Below are 26,366 nucleotides of genomic sequence, written 5' to 3'. Positions count from 1 at the left end.
AAGCGCTTTCTATCAGGCATGCTTGCTTTGTTGACATGGAAAACTACAACATTACCTCGATGCAGTCTACTATGAATTTGCCCGCAAAGTACTTAAGCCGGAGTCTGCAACTGGACGTGACGTTACGAGCAACCAGGATGTCGAAAATCTGTTTGATATTATGTGTATCGGAAGAAGCAACATAATTTGGTCGGTGCCTAGAGTATTATTGAATTCAGTCTCCATTACCACCTCTATTGAAAATCTCAACATGTGTTTTAAGAGTCTAAAAGCCCAAACACCAGATGTCATCTACTTTTACTGATGCTAATCTAATGCTGTACTAATAGGACATGACCTATAAAAACACTCCTATAAATGCGTTGGAAATCATGTAAAACTAGTTACCGTATTTTTCGGATTATAAATCGCTCCGGAGTATAAATCGCACCGGCCGAAAATGCATAATAAAGAAGAAAAAAAACATATATAAGTTGCACTAAGTCGCATTTTTGGGGGAAATTTATTTGATAAAAGCCAACAACAAGATTAGACATTTGAAAGGCAATTGAAAATAAATAAAGAATAGTGAACAACAGGCTGAATAAGTGTACGTTATATGACGCATAAATAACCAACTGAGAACGTGCCTGGTATGTTAACGCATACTTGCCAACCCTCCCGTTTTTAGCGGGAGAATCCCGGTATTCAGCGCCTCTCCCGACAACCTCCCGGCAGAGATTTTCTCCCGACAAACTTCAGCCGGAGCTGGAGGCCACGCCCCCTCCAGCTCAATGCGGACCTGAGACTGAGTGGGGGCAGCCTGTTCTCACGTCCGCTTTCCCACAATAGAGGCTTTGCCTGCCGAATGAACGGAGAAGTTAAACAGGACAATATTGCCATCTAATGGATAGCCAACGGAAGACTGAAATTCAAGTATTTTTTAATTTTTTTTCTATGTAAATAAAATATATATATATATATATATATATATATATATATATATATATATATATATATATATATATATATAGCTAGAATTCACTGAAAGTCACGTATTTCATACATATATATATCATATATATATATATATATATATATATATATATATATATATATATATATGAAATACTCGAGTTGGTGAATTCTAGCTGTAAATAACCACGCCCCCAACCACGCCCCCGACCCCACCCCCCACCGACCAAGCTCCACCCCCCCACCCCCCACCTCCCGATATTGGAGGTCTCAAGGTTGGCAAGTATGTGTTAACGTAACATATTATGGTAAGAGTCATTCAAATAACTATAACATATAGAACATGCTATACGTTTACCAAACAATCTGTCACTCCTTATCGCTAATCTCAGTTTTTATAAATTACCGCCAATGTTGAAATGATCAATTTTCATAGGTATGGAAGTAGTAGCAGGTAGCCTCTTTTTTTTCACAATGCACTTCTGCCATGACCCGCCCCCGCCAAATATTTATTGGTTGACGTGTGTGTGTGACGATTGCTGATATACGTCTAGTCTCTTACGTGAAGGAGATAAATAATATTATTTGATATTTTACGGTAATGTGTTAATAATTTCACACGTAAGTCGCTCCTGAGTATAAGTCGCACCCCCGGCCAAACAATGAAAAAAACTGTGACTTATAGTCCGAAAAATACGGTAATTATATTTTAATTCCAACACATTTTACTACTAAAGCACAATGAGTGTGGGAAAGGAAAAAAAGGCGAGACAATCATGCTGAAAGCCACTGATAAAATGAAAAGATATAGAAGAAAAATATGTCATTTGGTTTACCACGCAAAGATGCTCTTTCATCGTTTCCCCTCTCCACGCTTAATGGAATGTATCCCCCATTCTTTTCAATAACGCCACCTTTATTCTCTTCTGTGGTGCTATTTTGTCCCACTGCCTTATTTGGGTGTACCACTCCGCTCACCTTCCCCTCCCTCCTTCTCCCGGCTCTCTCTTGTCCCCTCTCCTTGGCTATACGGTGATGTATGGTCCCTGTCAGCGCTGGAATCAATGAGACGCCGGTTGTTTTAATTTAGCCCGGGAGCCCAGCGGATCCAGATCCTGAGCATCATGGAAGAGCGATGGCACTGGCCTTTCTCTCTCTTGTGGCTCCCTTCCCCCTGTCCTGCCTCACTGCATTGATCAATGCTTAGCTCCCCGCTGGACAAGGCTCCGTGTGTCCCCCCCGCTCACCGCAGAGGATTTACAGACCGGTGTGAGCTCACCTGTTGTCGGTGAACGCGCTGTGGAGTCCCATCGGTGCCGGCTGATGAGCTGCCGTGTCAGCAGCTTGAGCCTGAGGACAACAAAGTCAAAGTCAAATATAAAACACAACAGGCAGACAGCTTTTAAATAATGGGGGTGTGCTGTTATTACAGGGTGGTACAACACGCTCATTGTACAAGCCTACTGAAGGTGGGAACAATATCCTATTGAGTTGACCTGAATCAATGATGGCATTTTTTCGCCAATAAAAATGTCTGGAAAAAAAATCTTGTTTAATACTGTAAATATTTATTGGCCCCAAACAACTACATCCAACATTTCAAGTCCAATTATGGCTTCCAACCTCCTCTGTTTGCCTACCAAGATGTCGGCCTGCATCCGTTCCCTCCACGTAATTGCACCTGCGGCAGGTTTACCGTGTCTGGCGGGATGCTCGTGTTGCGCTATCCAGCACTGCAGACCGTAAACGCCAGTTGGAGAATTTTCCACAGGGTTCCTAATAATAATCTGCATCTTATTTATCGTCAACAACCTATTTTCCCCCGACAAAAATAAAACAATAACGAGTCATAACAAATTGCACGTTGACGAAGACGAAAACTAAATTAACTGACATTTTACTCAACGAATAAAAACTTGACAAAAATGTTGACAGAAAGGGAATCCAATCATATTTAATTTCGTAGGACAAGTTAGGGCATATGAAAGAGGGGTGGGGGCTAGTTACGAAGGAGAGCCAATCAGATGCTTTTCCTTGTTAGATGAGGAAGTTGGGATTTCTCACCGCTAAAACAAAAACATATGGATTTAACATGTTCCACATCGTAATATGTGTGCATCTAGAACGGGGGTCAGCAACCCGCGGCTCTTGAGCGACGCTCTGGTGGAGCTTTTTCAAAAATGTATGGAAATTAAAAAAAAAATGGGGTGAACAATATATTTTTCGTCGTAATATGGTTTCTGTAGGAGGACAAACACGACACAAACCTTCCTAATTGTTAGAAAGCCCACTGTTTAATATGTTTGTGTTTATGCTTTACTGATGAGTATTTGGCGAGCGCCGTTTTGTCCTACTAATTTCAGCGGCCCTTGAACTCACCGTTGTGTGGACTGTGACTCAACAGTTTGTTTACATGTATTGTATAACATTCTCCGACGCTGCCACATAGACGTATTTTATGCCACTCCTTCTTTGTCTCATTTTGTCTACCAAACATTTTATACTGTGCGTGAATGCACAAAGGTGGCCTTTGTTGATATGACTTGTTGTGGAGTGCTAATTTGGCATATTTGGTCACTGCATGACTGCAAGCTAATCGATGCTTAAATGCTATTTAGGCTAGAATAAGGTAAATATTGCATCATTGTGCCTCGTTTGTAGGTATATTTGAGCTAATTTAATTTCCTTTACTTATGTCGTGTGTGTATTTAATTTATATTTGCATGTCTCATGACACTTTATCTGTATGTAATATTGGATGCATTTCCGATGGTTGCTAGTGTGCCATGTTGTTCCAGACCACAGCAAACATTACCCAGCATGCAAAGATTGTAATAAATGCATTAGAAGAAGACATCATGCAGTTTCCTTTAACTTGGACGCACACATCTATACCTTTGGTCATTATAAGACAGTCATTTCCAGGAGTTATCTCTGAGAAGTTTTAGTAATGTTTTCCAATGTTGTAAAAATGTGCAGAATAAATATTACATTTCAACATTTCTGTCAACGAAGATTTGCGTCAGCCTGCGACACAGTCATTTTGATAGTAGGCTAATATAGCTAATTAGCCACTTGCATCATGTGTTGCCTTCATTATAACACTTATATAATACTTAAATTTTTTTGCGGCTCCAAAAAGATTTTTTTTTTGTATTATTGGTCCAATATGGCTCTTTCAACATTTTGGGTTGCCGACCCCTGATCTAGATGAAAGGGAAGAGGACATATTTTAATTTTGATGCTAAAATGCCATCAGCAGGTGAGTCATTGATCGTGACATCTACACAACTGTAAGTTTAAGCTACCGTATGCCATTACTTCATGACAAAAAATGGAGTAATTGACTCTGTCGAAGGCCATGTCCACACGAACACAGATACTTAATAAACGCATACTTATCTCTGCGTTAAGGGCTCTTGTCCACACACACACTTTTGTCTTTAAAAACACAGACTTTTGCAAACGCTGGCTAAAGTGTAGAGTTCCAAAACTCTCCGCTGAGCGTATGCGTGTACACGGCACAAACGGAGACTTGAGATGACATCATGGTTGTGCGCTGTCATTTATAAAGCTCAACAACACTGCCTTTAAACACACTATAAGAGGATTTACTATATGTTTGAATGTAAATATGCTGCTATTTTCACTTTATATTGATTAAGAAGACACATTAAAATGGGCTTTGCGACACTTCCGCCGGCGCTAATGACAGACAGCTGTTTTGGATATGATCGCTGTGGCACCTCCACCTGATGGGACAGCTTTGACAAGCAAGACTTTTTGCTCTGTGTCATAAGAAAGGTGCAACATTACCATATGTTTTTAGTCCTTGTTTAACGACAAGTCATGAAGTTAACTTACGTGTGTTGCTTCCATTCTTGTGCACGCGCATAGAAAGCGACCAAGCAACTAAAAAAAAAAACAATGTAGCGTCCTACTTGTAGTGTGTACTGATGTTAAAGAGGATATACACTTCATTGCACATGTACTATATAACTATATCGATGATTAAAGGCCTACTGAAAGCCACTACTACCGACCAATGCCACGCAGTCTGATAGTTTATATATTAATGATGAAATCTTAACATTGCAACACATGCCAATACGGCCGGGTTAACTTATAAAGTGCAATTTTAAACTTCCCGGGAAACTTCCGCTAGAAAACGTCGCGGTATGATGACGTATGCGCGTGACGTCACGAGGTCAAGAGCCAATTCAAATACCTCTGTTTTCTTCGACAAAATTCCACAGTATTCTGGACATCTGTGTTGGTGAATCTTTTGCAATTTGTTTAATGGACAATGGAGGCTGCAAAGAAGAAAGTTGTAGGTGCGATCGGTGTATTAGCGGCTGGCTGTAGCAACACCAACACCAGGAGGTTGTGTTGTGTTTTGAGCAAGATAGCAGACGCACTACGGTGAGTACAGCTTTGGCTTCCAAACATTTGATCGCTTGCCCGTACGTGCGTGTCGATATGTGCATGTCACGTACGTAACTTTGGGGAAATATATGTTTCTTGCCGACTCTGATGGCGGCCGTGGTGTCGTCAAAAGCGTACAACGCCCGCCGCCGCCGCATCTAAGTTAGCTTCCATTTTTTTAGCTTCGCCAAGCTGAAAATTATTAACCGTGTATTTACATGTTCATGGTTTAATAGTATTGTTGATCTTCTGTCCATCCTTCAAGTCAGGTTTTTTTTAAATTTTGTTTCTATCGGCATTTGAGCCTGCTATCACGTTAGCTCTGTAGCTAACTTAGCTTCTATTTTTTTAGCTTCGCAAAGCTGAAAATTATTAACCGTGTATTTACATGTTCATGGTTTAATAGTATTGTTGATCTTCTGTCTATCCTTCCAGTCAGGGTTTTTTTTTAATTTAGTTTCTATCTGCATTTGAGACTGATGCTATCACGTAAGCTCCGTAGCTAAGTTAGCTTCTATTTTTTTTAGCTTCGCCAAGCTGAAAATTATTAATCGTGTATTTACATGTTCATGGTTTAATAGTATTGTTGATCTTCTGTCTATCCTTCCAGTCAGGGTTTTTTAAAATTTTGTTTCTATCTGCATTTGAGCCTGCTATCACGTTATCTCTGTAGCTAACTTAGCTTCTATTTTTTTAGCTTCGCAAAGCTGAAAATTATTAACCGTGTATTTACATGTTCAGTCACTGTAAATGTCCATTTCGCGTTCTCGACTCTCATTTTCAAGAGGATATAGTATCTGAGGTGGTTTTAAATACAAATCTGTGATCCACAATAGAAAAAGGAGAGAGTGTGGAATCCAATGAGCCAGCTTGTACCTAAGTTACGGTCAGAGCGAAAAAAGATACACCCCGCACTACACTGTAGTTCTTCACTCTAAAGTTCTTCATCCACGAATCTTTCATCTTCGCCAAATTAATGGGGTAATCGTCGCTTTCTCTGTCCGAATGTCTCTCGCTCCATTGTAAACAAAGCGGAATTGTGAGGAATCCTTTGTCTTGTGACGTCACGCTACTTCCGGTAGGGGCAAGGGTTGTTTTTATCAAATACCAAAAGTTGCGATCTTTATCGTCGTTGTTCTATACTAAATCCTTTCAGCAAAAATATGGCAATATCGCGAAATGATCAAGTATGACACATAGAATGGATCTGCTATTCCCGTTTAAATAAAGAAATTTCATTTCAGTAGGCCTTTAAATGCTTTATAATTCCACGCAGCGGCACACGCACGTCCGTGTGCTTTATATAGGCACTCAAACATGCAAAAGTCTTTCTTTGGCTCGTTAGTGCATGCTGTTTTAAAAAAATTATATTCAGTTCACCGCACATGTAATACATCACCATGTTGCTAAACATGTTCTAATTCTATCAGTGTTGGGTTTCAGCAGCACAGGCGTATCCATGTCACGTCTAGTATATCAAAATAAACATAACAGAGGTGTATTACCAACAAGTTTTGAAACTACACTTGAGTGGATGGAGATCGTGTTAACCCCAAATATGTGTTTTTGAAACTGTCTGTGTTCGTGTGGACATGGCCTAAAGGAATTGTTTAATTAATGGTAAATCTAAAGGCATGGCAACTTTTAATGGTCTGTTTTAGGGCTGCAACAACTAATCGATTAAATCGATTAAAATCGGTTACCAAAATAGTTGGCGATTAATTTAGTCATCGATTCGTTGGAACTATGCTATGCGCATGCGCGGAGGCTTTTTTTTTTGTGGTTATTTTTTTATTTTTTATTTTTATAAACCTTTATTTAAAAACTGCAATATTTACAAACAGCTGAGAAACAATAATCAAAATAAGTACAAAAACAGTACAAAACAGCGCCAGGGCGGCGGTTAGGCTACGTCTCATGAGGTGGCGTAAGCTAGCCAATGATGTGTCATGTGCAGCTCACGTGACGACGGCATCTCCTTTGCTGGAAAAATTCGAAAAATGGCGCAGGAAACACTACCGATAGTTTAGCGGAGAAACATCTTGAGGTTATTGCTTCAATGGAGAAAAGTGTACGACCTAAGTCGTCAAAAGTGTGGGAACACTTCACTTTAAAAACTTCAAAGAAGAGCGTTTCCTGCAAAATGGCACGGAAGTACAACATTGCTTCAGGAGCACCTGAAGAAGAAACATGTTGGAGCCATGGATGAAGGGAGGAACTCACAGTACGTAACTTTTTAAGTCCATAGTGGCAACAAGCATTCATGAGTTCAGCTTTTTTGTGAGTAACGTTAAAGTTATGCCTTTGTTGCAACGCGGGGCTGATAATGTGTCTCCGGCACATTTGACTCCGTTTTGAGAGAGAAAACGCACGGTTACCAATTTGGAAATAAACGTAACGGACAGAAATATCTCAGGTTGGTTTCATAATGGATCAATGTAGCCGGGCTGATAAAGCTATATAAATATATTTAGATTTGAGTGACGCTTTAGTATAACTAAACGTTATGAAGGTGCTGGAATATTTCATGCTATTATTCAGAGGCAGCCTAAAATGAATCCTTTATTATTCACAACAGAAACGTGTACAATATCTGATTCAGTTCTGATGAGTTACATTTCTGTGTTATTATTGGTGTATGCTGCACCCCCAATGTCCACAACATGGTGCCAGTATGCTGGTTTTTTTCAATAAAATACTGGAAAGGATAGAAATGTAGTTTGTCTCTTTTATCCGATTATTAATCGATTAATCGAAGTAATAATCGACAGATTAATCGATTATCAAATTAATCGTTAGTTGCAGCCCTAGTCTGTTTACGTCACACACGCAGCAAATAGAGTAATTGGAGACAGACAAGAAATATAATGTGTCAAAACTGAACCTGCTGTAACACAAGATTAGCAATAAAAGTCAAAAAGAGTGCCGTACTTCGTGTGACTTCTTTTGGACGAAACCCCACCACAATAAGCTGAAAAACGACACATGCAATCATCATTTTTAGAGCAAACCGATATATTAAGCACTAGGGATGGGAATTGATAAGATTTTTCTGGTTCCGATTACACTTTTCGATTCTGCTTAACAATTCGGTTCCTTCACAGTTCTTATGTGGAGAAAATGAAAAAAATGTGGATTACCCTCAATTTTGTTTAGTTTAGAGGTAACATGACTTTACAAAGTCTACAGAGAGGTCAAATACCTAGCATAGAAGAAAAAAAGGTATTTAAAAAAAGTGTAATAAATAAATATTGTTCTGTAGAATGTAACTAAATAAATCATGTGGAAATTACACAAGAATGTAACATTATGTAACAAGTTATATTAACTTATTACATGCAGGGTGAGATATGTCAAGCCTTTATTGGTTATATTTGTGATGATTGTGGCTTACAGTTAGTGAAAACCTTGAATTGAAAATCTCAGAAAATGTGGAGTTTCAAAAAGTGTAAGCCAAGATCATTCAAATGATACTAAAGGCCTGACATACAGTATCTCACTTTGCATGTAATGAGGTAATATCACTTATTAGTTTCAGATTTGAAGTTAATTGCTGACAAGAATGGACTTGTCCACAATATTCTAATTTCACCTGTAAAAGGGAGGAGTGGCGGGGCATTCATGACATCACGAACTACAGAGGCTGCAATGTGACAACTACGGATCAGAGTGCGACACTGGCAGAGGAGCTTAACTGTTTCTTTGCCCGTTTCGATACCCCCCAGCGACACTCATCTGCTCCAGCCCTGCCCCCGCCCCCACCGGGCTCAGGCACCACTCCACTCACTGTACAGGAGCACAGTGTCAGACGAGTGCTCCTGGCTGTGAACCCCAGGAAGGCTGCCGGACCAGACGGAGTACCTGGAAAGGTGCTCAGGGCGTGCGCCCACCAGCTCGCTCCCCCCCTCACCAGGATCTTCAACCTCTCCCTGGCTCAGGCAGTCATCCCATCCTGCCTGAAGTCATCTACAATAATCCCGGTGCCGAAGAAGTCTCCCATCACCAGCCTGAATGATTACCGACCAGTGGCCCTCACTCCGGTGATCATGAAGTGCTTCGAGAGACTGGTTCTCCAGCACATCAAGGACCATATCCCTCCAGACTTTGACCCCCACCAGTTCGCATACCGGGCGAACAGATCCACAAAGGACACCATAGCTGTTGCTCTCCACTCTGCTCTGAACCACCTGGAGCAGCAGCAGAGCTACGTCCGGATGCTCTCTGTGGATTATAGTTCTGCCTTCAATACAGTAATCCCGGACACTCTTGGCCTCCCCCCTCTCACAAACGCCTGGATAAGGGACTTCCTAACGGACCGACCCCAGAATGTGAGACTTGGCCCCCACCTCTCATCCACCAGCACGCTGAGCATCGGCTCCCCACAGGGCTGTGTGCTGAGCCCCCTCCTCTACTGCCTCTACACCCATGACTGCAGTCTAGCCCACAGTGACAACCTTATCGTCAAGTTTGCTGACGATACCACAGTGGTCGGGCTCATCTCCAGGGGTGACGAGGCTGCCTACAGGGAGGAGGTCCTGAAGCTGACGGCCTGGTCTTCGGAGAACAACCTCGCTCTCAACACCAGCAAGACCAGAGAGATCATCGTCGACTTCAGGAGGAGCAGCACCGACCCTGCCCCCCTCTACATCAACGGCGAGCGTGTGGAGGGGGTCCACACCTTCAGGTACCTTGGAGTCCACATCTCTAACGACTTTTCCTGGACAGTCAACACCACAGCAATCATCAAGAAGGCTCAGCAGCGGCTACACTTCCTGAGAGTCCTCGGGAAGTACAACCTGAAGCCTGACCTGCTGCTGACCTTCTACCGCTCGTCCATCGAGAGCCTGCTGACCTACTGTATTACAGTATGGTACGGCAGCTGCACTGCAGCAGACAGGGAGAGGCTGCAAAGAGTGGTCAAGACGGCTCAAAAGATCATCGGCCGCCCTCTCCCCTCTCTGATGGACATCTACACCTCCCGCTGCCTCAACAGAGCCAGTGCCATCATCAAGGACAGCACCCACCCTGGCTCTGACCTGTTCCACCTGCTGCCCTCTGGGAAGCGCTACAGGTGCATTAAAACCAAGACGAACAGGCTAAAAAACAGCTTCTTCCCCAGGGCCATAACCACCCTGAACAGACTTCCCCATTGACCCTCATAACTGCCTTCTTTTCGGTGCAATAACCCATTCCACCAACCACCCTGTTTCATGTAGATATTCATGTATATATTCATTTTCACCCTCTGTATAGAGTGTACACTTATCGCACTGTATGGAATGGCCTCAATCTCGTTACCCTGCGTAATGACAATAAAGCTGATTCTGATTCTGATTCTGATTCTGAAAATATAATGACTGAGAACATCTGGTGGGTGGAAAACATGCACATTTCCTCTGACTACAATTGAACATTCACCGACCAACATTTTTGAGTATCTAGTTGAAACCACAAACTTAGCTGCTCGGTGACATTCGTCTAGCGGCAGACGTGAAATGGAGGGAGTACTGCCAGCATCGGAGCCAGTCAGAATCTGTCTCTCGTCATGCTCATCGAAATGAGAAGACATTCATTTCAATTGAACAATTAATAGCGCTAACATGACAGGCGGTCAGTTAATACCTGCTGTGTTCAGATGACGTGCTTGCTTTACTGATGCTTGGGATGAGATCGGAGCGGTTCAAAAACGTGACTTTCATTTATAATCATTACATGCCGTCTGTTCAAAAAATGTTGTCCTCCTCTTGATGAAATAACAGCCCTATAATTATTATAAGTAGCACTTGCAGTCTTTTCCCGTAAAATGTTAGTGTTTGTTTCCATCTCGCACTCTGTACGTAGTGACGTCATCCCCACACAGAAGCATCGAGAAGAGAATCGCTTGACAAATTGGCAGACGAGTCCAAGGAACTTATATACTGGGTTTTCAATTCCCATCCCTATTAAGTACACAATGCAAAAGTTCAACCACTGTTGCTTTATCTCAAACATAAACTTGTGCATATCAAGCACAGCGTCTGCTCTACTTTTTGGGAGGTGCACGTGAGGGTCTGTGGAAGAGTACGCGGGGGGGAGGAGCAAGACTGCGCCGCTCTCGCAAGTTACGTGATGCGAGAGTAGATACCTGCACATGTGTGATTGACCCATATTCAGGGTTTCCCTTAGACCAGAGGTCTGCAACCGAGGCTCTTTCATCTCTTTGGCTTTAAAACAAAATGTCAACAAATAATGGCTACATAATTAATTTAATGTATTTGGTTAATTTTAATTTAAAAGTTATTTTGGAGAGTTCTGGTATCTTATCATATGAAAATAAAATATTTTAATATATTGTCGATCAAAATGTACGTCACAGCCCCTACGCGTCATCTCTTGCTGCCAAGCAATTGTAGTGTTTTTAGCGGTCAATGGACGGATCAAAAAATAAACATTTGTTATGAAAATAGAACATTTAAGGCGTCATGGATAGATTAGTTTGCTTTCACTGATGACAAGGTTGTTGTTTTCCCTTTTTAGTCAAATGAAATATGCCACAGTTGTATGCCTTCAGAATATTGGAGCTACTTGATTTGTTTTCAAGTTCATTAATAAGGGAAGGACAAGTGTATTTTTGTCTAATGTTCAAAATAATTTAGTGATTTACTTATACCTAGAAATAAAATGTGAATCGTTGTGAAGTGTTTGATTTCATAAATTCTATAGCATAAGTGTAACGAAACTATAAGTGGCGTTATCGTCATTTTAGGAATCGAACAGAGTTTGCGGCTCGAGGTGGGTATTATTTGGGGGAAAATGGGCTCAAAGTGCTCTTTGTATGCTGAAGGTTGCCGACCCCTGCCCTAGACTGCCAAGATACCTGTGGGGGCGTGGTCAGGGGCGTGGTCACAATGACATCATGCTATGATATGATTTTCTTTAAAAAGGCTCAAAAATGTATGCATGGATTTAAAAAACGAATCTGTTATCATCAATTAGTTCTAACATATATCGTTTTGCCATATTTTCTATTGTTGCTGCTTATTGTACAATGCACATTGTTGAGATTTTTCAAGTGTCTAGAGATTTTTACGACTTTTTTTTAATAAAAAACAACTAGCAACGAATCTAGCATCTTTCTCTAGTGTTATTATAAAATGTACTTGTGTTTAGAAAATCTTTATTTCTGTTCCTCGATGTCCTTGAGGAAAGTTGTTTGAGTAGGACGTTCTCTTCTTAAAAGCCAGCACCACTGTTCTCTTAATATTTGCACATTGTGTAGATGGCTGTCTGCGGGTATATCTGCAATATATTCCAATTACATCCACATTGCAGACAACGCTCCTGACAATGGCGTGCGTTTTGTTTACATCTGGTTTCGGTAACGCTGTATTCGGTGATCAAAGTCGAGTCGAGTTTTCGGTATATCACTTGTCAATAGTGCGTAAATAATAGGCTTTATATTTATATATCAATTCCTATTGTAACGACCAGCTGGCGTTAATGTTTTATGTTTGTGTGGTTTGGATCTGATGTCAGTTTTTCCCATGTTTACAAACACAATGTCCGTGCCTGAAAAGTGATTGGCGGAGAATGAGGAAGTGTTGTTGTGTGTCCGGGGAAGTGCGGACTCACGAAGACGAAAGTGTTTGCACGGGAGAAAAAACCTGTTGGAACTGTGTCGTTTGTTATCATAAGATTGGTAACAAAAGTTACAAATAGCGGCAGACTTTGTGTGATTTCTTCTGAAGGCTACAATTAGGGCTGGGCGATATATGGAATACACTCGATATATCGCGGGTTTGTCTCTGTGGGATATAGAAAATGACTATGTCGTGATATTCGAGTATACGTTCTCACGCAGTTGCTTTTAGCTGCGGGCATTACACTGCAGGCCCTTCTCACTCTTTCTTGTCTCTCCTTCTCACAGAGACATAAAACAAGCGCACCTTCTTACATACGTCACATACTGTCACGTCATACGCCCTCGCTGAGCAGAGAGGTAGCGGCATGGGTAACATTAGCTGTGATGCTAGCGGAGTGGCGCGAGTCGTAATACGAGAGAGAGAAGGTGCGAATCTGGTAACAAATGAAGGAAGAATCAATTCCTAAGAAAAACAGCACGGGGTCCATCGTCTGGCGGTGGTTTGGCTTCAAGCGGGAAGATGTTGAACAAGTATGCGGCAAAAGCGTCGTTACAAAAAGTAGCACCTACTGCTAATTTGTAGCATCATTTGAAAAGTCACCCGCTAGAGAATGAAGAGTGCTTGAAACTCTGCATGTCAACATCTCCGTTCGGTGCCACACCAACAAAATGTCCAGGCAACCATTTCCACATCAACACCATATGAAACAAATAGTCAACAACAGAAGGAGATAACGTCCGCAGGAACCTACCACATAGTGAAGGACATACACTATTTGATTTCCTATTATGCAGCTCATTTTTATTTGAAACTTATTGAAATATCTTGTGTGACATCATGCACAAAAGTGCACTAATAGCTTGTTTTAAAATGTCTCTGACAATCTTGCACTTTCTGTTTTGGAAATAACATGAATGTTTGTGCCACTGCTTAATAACTCTAATAAGTACAGTTTTGCTAAATTGACTTAGTTGTAGTTTCCCTCTCTGCATGAAAGTTTAAAATGAGCATATATTAATGCAGTATGAAGAAGAATGTTTTCATGTAGACACATAGAATCATCATACTGCTGTGATTATATGCATCAAGTGTTCATTCAAGGCTAAGGCAAAATATTGATATATATGGTGTATCGTGACATGGCCTAAAAATATTGAGATATTAATAAAAGGCCATATCGCCCAGCCCTAGCTACAATACATTACATTACCTTCATTTGTTTTCAAGTTTAAAAAAAAACTACTTTATTTTCAAGGCGTGGCAGCTCACCACATTTAACTACATTAAAGGCCTACTGAAAGCCACTACTACCGACCACGCAGTCTGATAGTTTATATATCAATGATGAAATCTTAACATTGCAACACATGCCAATACGGCCGGGTTAACTTATTAAGTGCAATTTTAAATTTGCCGCCACACTTCCGTTTGAAAAAGCCTTCGAAGGATGACGTATGCGCGTGACTTAGCCCGAGGAACAGAGGTATGCCTTCTCCATTGAATACAATACAAAAAAGCTCTGTTTTCATTTCATAATTCCACAGTATTCTGGACATCTGTGTTGGTGAATCTTTTGCAATTTGTTTAATGAACAATGGAGGCTGCAAAGAAGAACGTTGTAGGTGGCTGTAGCAACACAAGGACCACTTACTCGGATAGCAGACGCCTAGCCGATGCTAGCAGACGCCTAGCCGATGCTAGCAGACGCCTAGCCGATGCTAGCAGACGCCTAGCCGATGCTAGCAGACGCCTAGCCGATGCTAGCAGACCCACCGCACGGATGATCTGGTGAAGTCCTTCGTCACGCCGTCAATCGCTGGAACGCAGGTGAGCACGGGTGTTGCTGAGCAAAGCAGATGAGGGCTGGCTGGCGTAGGTGGAGCGCTAATGTTTTTATCATAGCTCTGTGAGCTCCGGTTGCTAAGTTAGCCTTAGCGTCGTTAGCAACAGCATTGTTAAGCTTTGCCAGGCTGAGATCTATTAACCGTGTAGTTACATGTACATGGTTTAATAGTATTGTCGATCTTCTGTCTATCCTTCCAGTCAGGGATTTATTTATTTTGTTTCTATCTGCATTTGAGACAGATGCTATCACGCTAGCTCATGCTAAAGATGCTAAAGAGCTTCGTCGATGTATTGTCGTGGAGATAAAAGGCACTGTAATGTCCATTTCGCGTTCTCGACTCTCATTTTCAAGAGGATATAGTATCCGAGGTGGTTTAAAATACAAATCCGTGATCCACAATAGAAAAAGGAGAGTGTGGAATCCAATGAGCCAGCTTGTACCTAAGTTACGGTCAGAGCGAAAAAAAATATGTATTTCACTGCATTCTAGTCCGTCACTCTAACGTTCCTCGTCCACGAATCTTTCATCCTCGCTCAACTTAATGGGGTAATCGTCGCTTTCACGGTCCGAATAGCTCTAGCTGCGTTGAAAACAATAGGAAAATATGAGGGAGTGAACAACTGACAACGTCACGCGACTTCCGGTAGGGGCAAGGTTTTTTTTTATCAGAGACCAAAAGTTGCGAACTTTATCGACGTTGTTTTATACTAAATCCTTTCAGCAAAAATATGGCAATATCGCAAAATGATCAAGTATGACACATAGAATGGATCTGCTATCCCCGTTTAAATAAAAAAAATTCATTTCAGTAGGCCTTCAAGGGGAAACCCTGCTACGGTATGTCTACACATTAAACGGGGAATAGAGGAAATAGTTTCTCACTGGTTTTACGTCCTATTTTCAATTTTCAAACAAATTAAAACATTTGAATAAGGGATCATGAATAACGTTTTTTATCATCAAACTAAAAAATGAGGAAAATTGATTATGTTAAATGATCTATTCAAAACACAAAAAACTGAATGGCGGCGACGTACACTGACCCTTGAGCTCTCAAAGTCAAATTGTTCCCAAGCCCTGGCCTGTGTCGAGCTGCCTTTCATGCCCCAGGTTTTGTTCCTCTTTTGACTTTCCCCCTGACCTTCACGGCTCCCGGTTTGTTTAGTTAATTATTGTACTACGCCTTATGCACTTATGCTTTCTTTGTTACTTTGATAGTTTGCAGTGTGTATGTCCATTTCCGCTCCCTGTGGCGCGCTTTTTGTTCTTCAATAAAATATCTAATTTGTGTATTTTGACATCTGTCTCTGTTTTGAAGTCCAACATCCAGCTCTCCGCCATCTATAACCCACATTGTATTATTTATTACTTACTTAGTGCATGGACGGATATTGAAGACACTCTCTTGGGGTGCTGGTGTGCACAGCATAGTGGGACTTTCTGCAAAGAAATGAAAGAAAGAAAGTCATTATAAAGTACTTGGAGGAGGTGACGGCATCAGGTGTTACAATCGCACAATACTGTGTAGTTTTGATTGTCACACACGGCCAGCAGGCATACAAAAATCATAAATGGGTTTATAAACAATAGATAATAGCCCAGAAGGTAAGAGGTTGCATGGGCTTCATTGGAGCACTCAGTTCTGAGGCTCATCAGCCACATTTTTCTTGACAGCTCCTCCTCTCCTTCTGTCTCATATCATTTTCTGCCCTTTCGTCTTCTCCTCTTCATCACCTCCTATCATTAACACAATCCATCTCTACGCACGTTCCTCAATAGCCGCCTTGAGTGAAAGTCGCGATGCAAGGCTGGCACTCTGGACTCTAGTAATTAATCGCAGCGCTTTGAAAGAAGAGGCTGAATGGGACCGAGCGTCGAGGAAAATTAGAGCATTGTCGGGTGAGCAATCAGAGAGATGAGTTCTCTTGATGACAAATGTGTTCGATTAGTTGATCAATTTATGGACGACATGAAGGTTGGAGGAGTTTGGAACTGAAAAAGTGTTGCACTGTTAAGGGTTTGTTGAGGGATTGGTATCAAAGATCACTGGTCAATCAAATACAGGGCAAGGACTGGTCATTGAACGCATGGAGGACACAAAGTCCAATTCAAGAGTCGCAAATAAATGGGATGGATCATGGCTGAAGAACAAACAAAACGCACAACATACGCTGCAAAAACAACAAGAAAAAAAGACCTCAAAACGCACACTGCCACATGTCAGACCCAGGACACATGAGAGATTTGCAAAAAGGCTAGCAGCTTGAGGGGATTTCTGTGTAACTGATGATGTTCTCCATTTGTTGCCTGACAAAACAGCGCTTGATCCAAGCTGACACAACAGGTGGAGGGAGAGGTACCTTCTAAAACCAGCGAGCATTGCTTTGTAGTGGATTGTCCGAAGCTTAAACAGCAACAAAAGTGAGTTTAGTACAAAAAGTTTATTTACCCATAGTCAAAAGTGTTAAGTCGGATTGAGCTGCCCATGCAGGCAAACAAACGTCCTACGGAGGACACAAGAATCAAGCAAATCTTCCAGAGTCCTGGTCTCCTGGCCATTAAATCTGTATTCCACATGCTCTAAGGTCCAGTTGTTTTCGACATGTTTGTTTTGCAACATCCTTGAATCCCTTAGTCATGCTTAGACAATCAAAACATTTTGTAGAATGGTCAGAGCGACTCCATATTCAACTTTGTCCTAGATCTGGTCCTTCCATGGTATAGAATAGAAGAGAAATGAAACAAGCAGACATTCTTGATAGACACGAAATATAGCTCAAAGGTCAGAAATTCTACTACAGCTTCTTTCTTGAAAAACAGCACACAATGTTTTGCCAATAAAATACGTAATATAAAACATAACATACCCAGTAGGGCAGCACAATTAATCAAATTTTAATCGTGATCACAATTTTGGCCGCTACGATTAAATGAGGGTGTTAGTCAGCATGTTAACTTGTAAAAAGCAGGCTCCGCTGCAAATCGATTCCAGCACTTTCACAACCAACAGTCAGCCAAACACCAGGGGGCGCCTGAAAGACGGTGAACTCATGTGAGAGTGAGTAAGAGTGAATGAGAACGCAGGGTGATTGACAGTCACGGTTGATCAGCTGCTCACCTGTAGCTCCCGAAAATATTAGGAAAAATAAATACTTTATTACATCGGTGCCCTGCCCTCCACAGATTGACACACAGGGTGCCAACAAGTAACACGCCCGCACACCTCACCGTTCTCTAGGCACCCTCCATAAAATTCAACAAACGCCACTACAAGTTACACTGCAAAGCTACGTTGGTGTGCACATTTAAACAAAGTATCGCAAAATAGCCAAACTGCTTTGTGTTTTATATTGATATCAAAAAGTAAACGCCGTGGGTTTTTTTCACATTACTTGTGTTTTTTTCATTTCGAAGTTATTACTTGACATAGCATTTTGTTAAAAGATTTATTGTGTATGGTTAATTCATATTTCTGCTCAAACTCTCAATGGATCTGTCCTGATACAGCATGTACATGTACGTACATTAAGCACATGTAAACGTAGATAACTTTAAACAATACCTCCCTCTATCAAAGTGTAAATATAGAGTTAATGTGATGAGAAAAAGCTGACACGTTGATACTATTAATGAACACCAACAAATAGTTGTCTTTAAATATATGGATAACCTTTATCTATAGCCTTTTTATTACACATTACAAATTACATTAAGGCGTCACGTTCTCACCCTAACACTGTTTTACCTAACATAATCAATAATTGTGATTTCAATTTTGATAAAAATTATCTTTATTATTTTGGCCATAATCGTGCAGCCCTATGTGTAAGACTAGATCTCATACATGAACACTATTTTTATCTATATGGACAAAAACTGCAGTTACGTCTTATTGTCAACAGGTGCCATCTTGCAAAATTTTCAATTTTATTTATTTAAGTTATCATTTTGTTCCTGCCATATTTGTTTATAATGCTTGTGTATATTCAATTTATACTTGAGGTCCATGAAACAGTGTTTTTATCTACAATGTTTCTTCTACAAAGGAAATAATTTTGAATGTGTTATGTTTTTTTTTTTAAAATAAAACTTGGTTAAAAAATTTCAGTATAAGTACTTTTTTGAAAAATTTGACCACATTTAAAAATAGCGAGATAATAATGATCACCGTGATCATGTTGGTCACAATAACCTTGATAAGAAATGTTCGAACCGTGACATCGCATTATTGTTGAATGTGCTCAAACCAAGTTTTATTTCATTGTTTTAATAACTAAAATAAAGATACAAAAAAAATACTTTCTTGGCAACGGAAACATTAAATATTGTTCTAACTTGATACGAGCTATATTATTTGTATGGGTGTGTTTAAATATGTGTATCTTCTTCCATTTTTATTTGTATTTGTAACACAATGAGTGATCACTTCTGGTTTATGTGACGTCACACAAGTTCACTTACTGTGGAAGACACGTCTGTGTGGACACTTTCCTAGTTGTTTCGACAGTAATGTGTTCATACAAGTTTTGATTGGGGTAGGACGTTTCTTAACGGAGAAAGATGTTAATGTCTCTTGTTTTCATGTTAGCTTTTAAGCTAGCGAGCAAGCTAGCGCTAGTAGGCCCATAATTTTATTCAAGTGTGGTTATCAAACACGTTTTTTCAATCATTTAAATTTGACACAATAAGACTAACAGTCGGGGAGTTTTACCACGGTTCTCATTATTACTGTATATCATTACATCCCTCATCAGTATATAAACAATACTAAAGTGGTTGAACATTTGTTTTTCTTATTACAAAATCTTTTTTTTGGGACATTTTGTTACTCAGGGAGTAAGTCTCTGGATACGGGAAGGCTTTGAGGGCAAAACCCGAATGATTTAAAAGGCAGCGAGTTTTTGCTTTCTTTAGTTATTGTGCACTAGGCAATTTATTTTGTTAAGAAAAGGTGTATGTAGCATTCAATACCACATGTATAATAATACATTATTAATGTGACTTGACCTGCAAGTTTAGCAACAGTATATTGCATTAAGAAGTGCACTTTATCGTTCATTTAGACATAGTTCTACTTTTGTCCATTTTGAATTTAAAATCCTTATTTTATATATGACCTGTTTCTAATGTATTTAATGAAGTAGTGTTTATGTGTGTAGCATTGTATATTCATATGCTTTGTTCGAGTGTATTTTCTCTGTTGTAAGTTTATTTAGAAGTTATTTTCTTGTGTGATGGACCCCAGAAAGGCTCGTGGCTCCTGAGTAGCAACGAATGGGGATCCATTTTAAACAAATACACAACACATAATCCTTTTAGATCATATTATGTTATGTTTAAAAAATACTGTTTAGCTGAACAGTTATTTTTCGCTTTTACAGACATTTCCAAATAACACATTTTAAAGCTGTTATTATAATACCAGATCATGACACCGTGAAGCATTGACAGATTTATTTAAAAATGCAGCTCTGTATTGATTTGAGAGGGTGCAGATGTACCTGATGTTGTGAATTACCTTTTGAGACATGACATGCCATTGGGAAGTGTACTGATAGTACAATAAATACGTATAAACATCACTCACTCTACAATACAACTACTAACCAGTAGGGCTGGGCGATGTATCCAATATACTCGATATATCGCGGGTTTGTCTCTGTGCGATATAGAAAATGACTACATCGTGATATTGGAGTATACGTTCTCACGCAGTTGCTTTTAGCTGCGGGCATTACACTACAGGCTCTTCTCACTCTTTCTTGTCTCTCCTTCTCACAGAGACGTAAATCAAGTGGCCCTTCTTACATACGTCACATACTGTCGCGCGTGCAACGTCATACGCCCTCGCGGAGCAGGTGAGGCAGGCAAATGGGTAACGTTAGCTGTGGTGCGAGTGGTAATACGAGAGAAAGAAGGTGCGAATCTGGTAACAACTGAAGAAATAATTAATTCCCAAGAAAAACAGCGGTGGTTTGGCTTCAAGCGGGAAGATGTTGAACAGACAACCGTAATATGTCAAGTATGCGGCAAATGCGTTGCTACAAAAAGTAGCATTACTGCTAATTTGTAGCATCATTTGAAAAGTCACCTGCTAGAGCAGTAGTTCTTAACCCTGTTGGAGGTACCGAACCCCACCACTTTCATATGCGCATTCACCGAACCCTTCTTTAGTGAAAAAAATAAAAAAAAATTTTTTTTCAAATTCAAGAAAAAGTTATGTTTTTTTACTGGTGCACAAAATGAACCGTGCATGAACATCACCTTGTTCAAAGAACAAAACCAACACAGTGCATGAACTCACAACAAATTACACACCTTACACACATTACCATGAATTGATTAACGTGGACCCTGACTTAAACAAGTTGAAAAACTTATTTGGGTGTTACCATTTAGTGGTCAATTGTACAGAATATGTACTGTACTGTGTAAACTGTACTGTTTCATATAATGTATTCTCTTCCTTTGCAATCTGCTAGTAAAAGTTTCAATCGATCAATCAAACAACCTGCAAATCAGATGGAAAATTAGAGGGAACATTGTTTGGGGGTATCCATATTACGCCGATAGGGAGAAGTTTTTATTTACACGATTAGTCGGATGTCTCTTTACCTCCGTGGCGGAGGCTCCGCCCAACCCCTGAGGCCGACTCACCGAACCCCTAGGGTTCGATCGAACCCAGGTTAAGAACCACTGTGCTAGAGAATGAAGAGTAGGGATGATACTCGAAACCGGTTTTCCCGGTTGTTCGATAAGAAAAGAACAGAGTCCTCAGACTCGAATCCCTTTTTGAGAACCGGTACCCGTTGTCGAGACCACTATAGTAAAGAAAAAGAGTTGCTTCTTTATTCGAATCCCTCGGAACGAATCCCGTCCCGACAAGAAATGCCCCGTGAGACATCACAAGAAATGACATCACGTAGCTCAGTCATTAGGCGCAGATAGGGAAAGCAGGAAAACAATGGACCGGAAAAAGCGCTCCAAGGTGTAATAAAGTTCAAAACTAAAGGTATAATCCAATGAATAACTTTACTGAGAGATTTGAGCAGACTACAAACACATGACGAACACTTTTACGACCAACCGGAAACATAGCAACCAGGCTAGCAACGCACCTCCTTTACGGCAGCTGTCGCAACGTTCTTAAAGCAACCGCAGCACATACATATATGACATCTCCCTTTTTTAACTTTTGTTTTTCTTTCCTTGTAAACAAAACAAAATCACACTGTATATGTGTTGTCTGTCTAATTATAAATAATGCAGACGAGGCGTGTTGGCTGAGTTCTTGACGTTTACTTTCACAGCGTGCTCATAACCTCATTCTTAGCTGCCGGGTGGTGACATGCAACAACACTTTTCGGGGCTACCGCGCATGCTCGTCACTCCCATTGCATGCTGGGTAGTGTAGTTGTTATATTCCTAGCTCATAACATCACATCTTTCCCCCTATAAAGAAATAATGTTAACTCAATAAAGTGTATTTCTTTTTTTAGCTTTCAATTTTATTTTTTTAGCATTGTAACCACATTTGCAAACAACTTTTCTCTTCATAGAATTTTCTTTCAATAAAGAAATAAAGTGCAAAAATGTCAAAGCATCATAACAAACAGTTATGTCAAATAGCAGCAGAAGTGCACTTTTTGGAGAGCTGTATTTTCAGTTTTGTGCCCAAGGGACTGATTTTATTTAACACTATATTATTATTTATACACCTATAGTGATCACAGAGACAGGTTGTTTTTGTGTTACTGTATATATTTGTTTTTCTTAAAAATCCCACTTAATATACTTTGGGTAACAACAGTCAATATTTATTTTTTATTTTATTTTTTTGGGGGGGTAACAGTCAATATTTATTTATTTATTAGATTTTATTTTTTTCTTATATAATAAAAGTGAGCTTTTGTTAAACTAAATATTGTGTTTTTTTCCCCACATACAACAACCTATCTGGACTCGATAAGAGAATCGACAAGGAATCGGTTCGATAAGAGGATTCGATAATAGGCTCGAACTCAATAATTTCTTATCAAACATCATCCCTAATGAAGAGTGCTTGAAACTCCGCATGTCAACATCTCCGTTCAGTGCCACACCAACAAAATGCAGAGGCAACCATTTCCACATCAACACCGTATGGAAAAACTAGTCAACAACAGAAGGAGATAACGTCCGCAGGAACCTACCACATAGTGAAGGACATACACTATTTGATTTACTATCATGCAGCTCATTTTTATTTGACACTTATTGAAATATCTTGTGTGACATCACCCACAAAAGTGCACTTTATTTGTTTTAAAATATTGTAGTGGCGTCCTGTACAAAAAGTGCACTTTAATTTAGTGTCGTTTTGATATGTCATCTTAGTGACATCATGCACAAAAGTGCACTAATAGCTTGTTTTAAAATGTCTGACAATCTTGCACTTTCTGTTTTGGAAATGACATGAATGTTTGTGCCACTGCTTAATAACTGACTAACTTACCATGAATTGATTAATGTGCACCCCAACAAGTTGGAAAACTTATTCGGGTGTTACCATTTAGTGGTCAATTGTACGGAATATATACTGTGCAATCTACTAATAAAAGTCTCAATCAATCAATCAACTGTTTAATAAGTACAGTTTTGCTAAATTGACTTAGTTGTGATTTCCCTCTCTGCATGAAAGTTTAAAAGTAGCATATATTAATGCAGTATGAAGAAGAATGTTTTAATGTAGACACATAGAATCATCATACTGCTGTGATTAAATGCATCAAGTGTTCATTCAAGGCTAAGGTAAAATATGGAGATATATATCGTGTATCGTGACATAGCCTAAAAATATGGAGATATTAATAAAAGGCCACATCGCCCAGCCCTACTAATCAGTGCTCTTGGGTTGGCGTACAAAGGGTTAACTCGACCGGAAGCAGCAAAGAGCTAGCTAGCTAGTGGCTAGCTAGCTAGCCACTCACAAACAAGTACTAAACTCTTAACTTGGACAAACAATCAACTCTCGCTCTCAGTCATATTACATTTGAATGTTGGTGTGTTTAATCATCAAATGTTTGTGTTTTTGTTACTTCACAAGGTCACTAACCTGGAAAACACAGGTAAGGTTTGGAAGAGTCCAAGACGCCAACGTCCCTGGTTTCCTGTAGGGGGGCGGAAGTAGTCACACTTAAAAGGGACCTCCAGGCGACGACACCGATACACATTTTCGGTTCCGCTCTTCATTTATGATGACGTCAACTTGAAAAATATGGAGCCAAAACAAAAACACTGCCAGTAAGTGGTTGATTTATGTAGGCTAGTAAGGTTAAGTTTTGTACCTGACAAGTTTCGGCTGTCTTGCTTCTGCAGCCTTCATCAGAGGTGTCACGTGATGTTAGCGTGACGTCATCTGTGACGTGTTATATGGATTGTTCCATCCCACCTGAATATAAATCAACCACTTATAAATACACATTAGTAGGCTAAATGAACCTCTTCAACATACTGCCAGTAAGATTTGGTATGGGGAAAAAATGGACATTGTCGGAAAAAAGTTGGATTGGCATCAAAACAAGTCTTGGCAACAAACAAATACAAACATTGAAACAATATTTTTTGGTGGACATTTTTAGTTATTAAAAGTTAAAGTACCAATGATTGGAGAAATTATTCCCTGCATTTGACCCATCTCCTTGATCACCCCCTGGGAGGCGAGGGGAGCAGTGAGCAGCAGCGGTGGCCACGCCCGGGAATCATTTTTGGTGATCTAACCCCCATTTCCAACCCTTGATGCTGAGTGCCAAGCAGGGAGATAATGGGTCCCATTTTTATAGTCTTTGGTATGACTCGGCCGGGGTTTGAATAATTATGACATGTTTTCGATGCCAATGTTCATATTTGTGTACACTTTTAAAATGTTTTTTTGTAGTTCACAAATTTTTGTGATCAACTTTTTTTTCACGATTTCAAAATAATCGTTTGAGTTTATTTGGAACATGGAAGCATACAACATGATGCATCACAATTTCCAGTTTCTCTTTTTAACATGTTCGAAAAGGAGTAGGAAGAAGCAGAGTTTATTTAATCCTACCCCTTTTCTTTTACATAACAGTTGCTAAAACTTTTGTTCACTTCCTGTTCTCAATGTGTTCACAATATACTCCATAAGTAATCACAATAACAATAAATAAATAAATAATACTCGGTGAAGTAAGTTACATTTCATATGGTGAGATGAGTCAGATTATTTTGAAAATGAATGGATGGATGAATTGAGAATGTTTATCATGGTTCTTCTTCTTTGTACTTTGTAATCACTTTAAGTTTGAAGAGTTTCTTGAAGTGGATCATATTAGTACATTGTTTGATTGCTTTGCTTAATCCATTCCATACTTTAATTCCACATACTGATATACTGAAGGTCTTAAGTGTTGTACGTGCATACAAATGTTTTAAATTACATTTTTCTGTAAGATTATATTTATCCTCTTTTTTTGAGAATTGTTGTATATTCAAGGGGAACAGGTTATAGTTTGCTTTGTGTATAATTTTAGCTGTTTGCAAATTCACTGTCGTGGAATTTCAGTATTTTTGATTCAATAAATACAGTGTTTGTATGTTCTCTATATCCAACATTATGTATTTTTATAACTGATCTTTTTAGTAACACCGTTAATGAATGAAGTGTACTTTTGTAGTTATTTTCCCATATTTCTACACAATAACTCAGATATGTAACACTAGCGAGCAGTAGAGAATATCAAGTGATTTTATTCATTATTGAGGTGTTTCTTGCTACTTTATGTGGTATATTTTTTACATGAGATTTCCAGTTCAATTTATCATCAATCATTATACCTAGAAATTTGGTTTCATTTACTCTTTCAATTTTCTATTCCATCTATTTGTGTTTGTGTCGTTACAACAACAACAGCAATATGTTGAGATTGATGATTGTAGGTCAGAATGTATGAATATTGAATTGGAAATTCCACAAGGTTCGACAGCACGTATTATTTTGCAGACAATACAAATTTATACTGTTCAGGAGATGACTTTAAAATCTTAGCTGATGATATTGAAAAGGAAATGGTTAAACTACAATTTTAAATCGTGGTTTGATGTAAATAAATTATTTTTAAATGTGGAAAAGACTAAATGCATGGTACTCAGTAATAAAAGAAAGAAGTTATGGAATAACCGTTACGTTGTAGTTAATAAAAAATCCTTATATATATATATATATATATATATATATATATATATATATATATATATATATATATATATATATATATATATAGACAAATGCAACTCTGTAGGTATTTGGGCTGTCAGACATTTTATGGACACTTGTGGCAGTTTGTTTACGTATGAAAAAATGTATGAAAAGTATCAATGTTGTTGTTCAAAAAATCTATAATTGTGGTTTAATGTAAATAAATTATCTTTAAATGTGGAAAAGACTAAATTCATGGTATTCAGTAATAAAAGAAAGGTAGTAGTTAGTTTATCCATAATGTGAAAATTGA

General features: G+C 39.4%; 1 protein-coding gene across 5 annotated transcripts in view; it reads right to left on the bottom strand.

Annotated features, from left to right (window-relative positions):
* Nucleotides 1-26,366, bottom strand: part of col16a1 (collagen, type XVI, alpha 1) — a 378,064-nt gene that overhangs the window by 279,319 nt on the left and 72,379 nt on the right. For all 5 annotated transcript variants that reach the window (XM_062030118.1, XM_062030122.1, XM_062030121.1 and 2 more), the window contains 4 exons: nt 24,174-24,277; nt 23,942-24,093; nt 16,221-16,287; nt 2,234-2,304 (listed from right to left, as the gene is read on the bottom strand). The gene's annotated coding sequence lies outside the window, so the exon portion shown is untranslated. The remainder of the gene's footprint in view (nt 1-2,233; nt 2,305-16,220; nt 16,288-23,941; nt 24,094-24,173; nt 24,278-26,366) is intronic.

This window comes from Entelurus aequoreus, linkage group LG20 (assembly GCF_033978785.1).
Source record: "Entelurus aequoreus isolate RoL-2023_Sb linkage group LG20, RoL_Eaeq_v1.1, whole genome shotgun sequence".
NCBI classification, from domain to species: Eukaryota; Metazoa; Chordata; class Actinopteri; order Syngnathiformes; family Syngnathidae; genus Entelurus; species Entelurus aequoreus.
The sequence above is the reverse complement of the archived record's forward strand: the minus strand, read 5'-3'. Positions and strand labels throughout refer to the sequence as shown.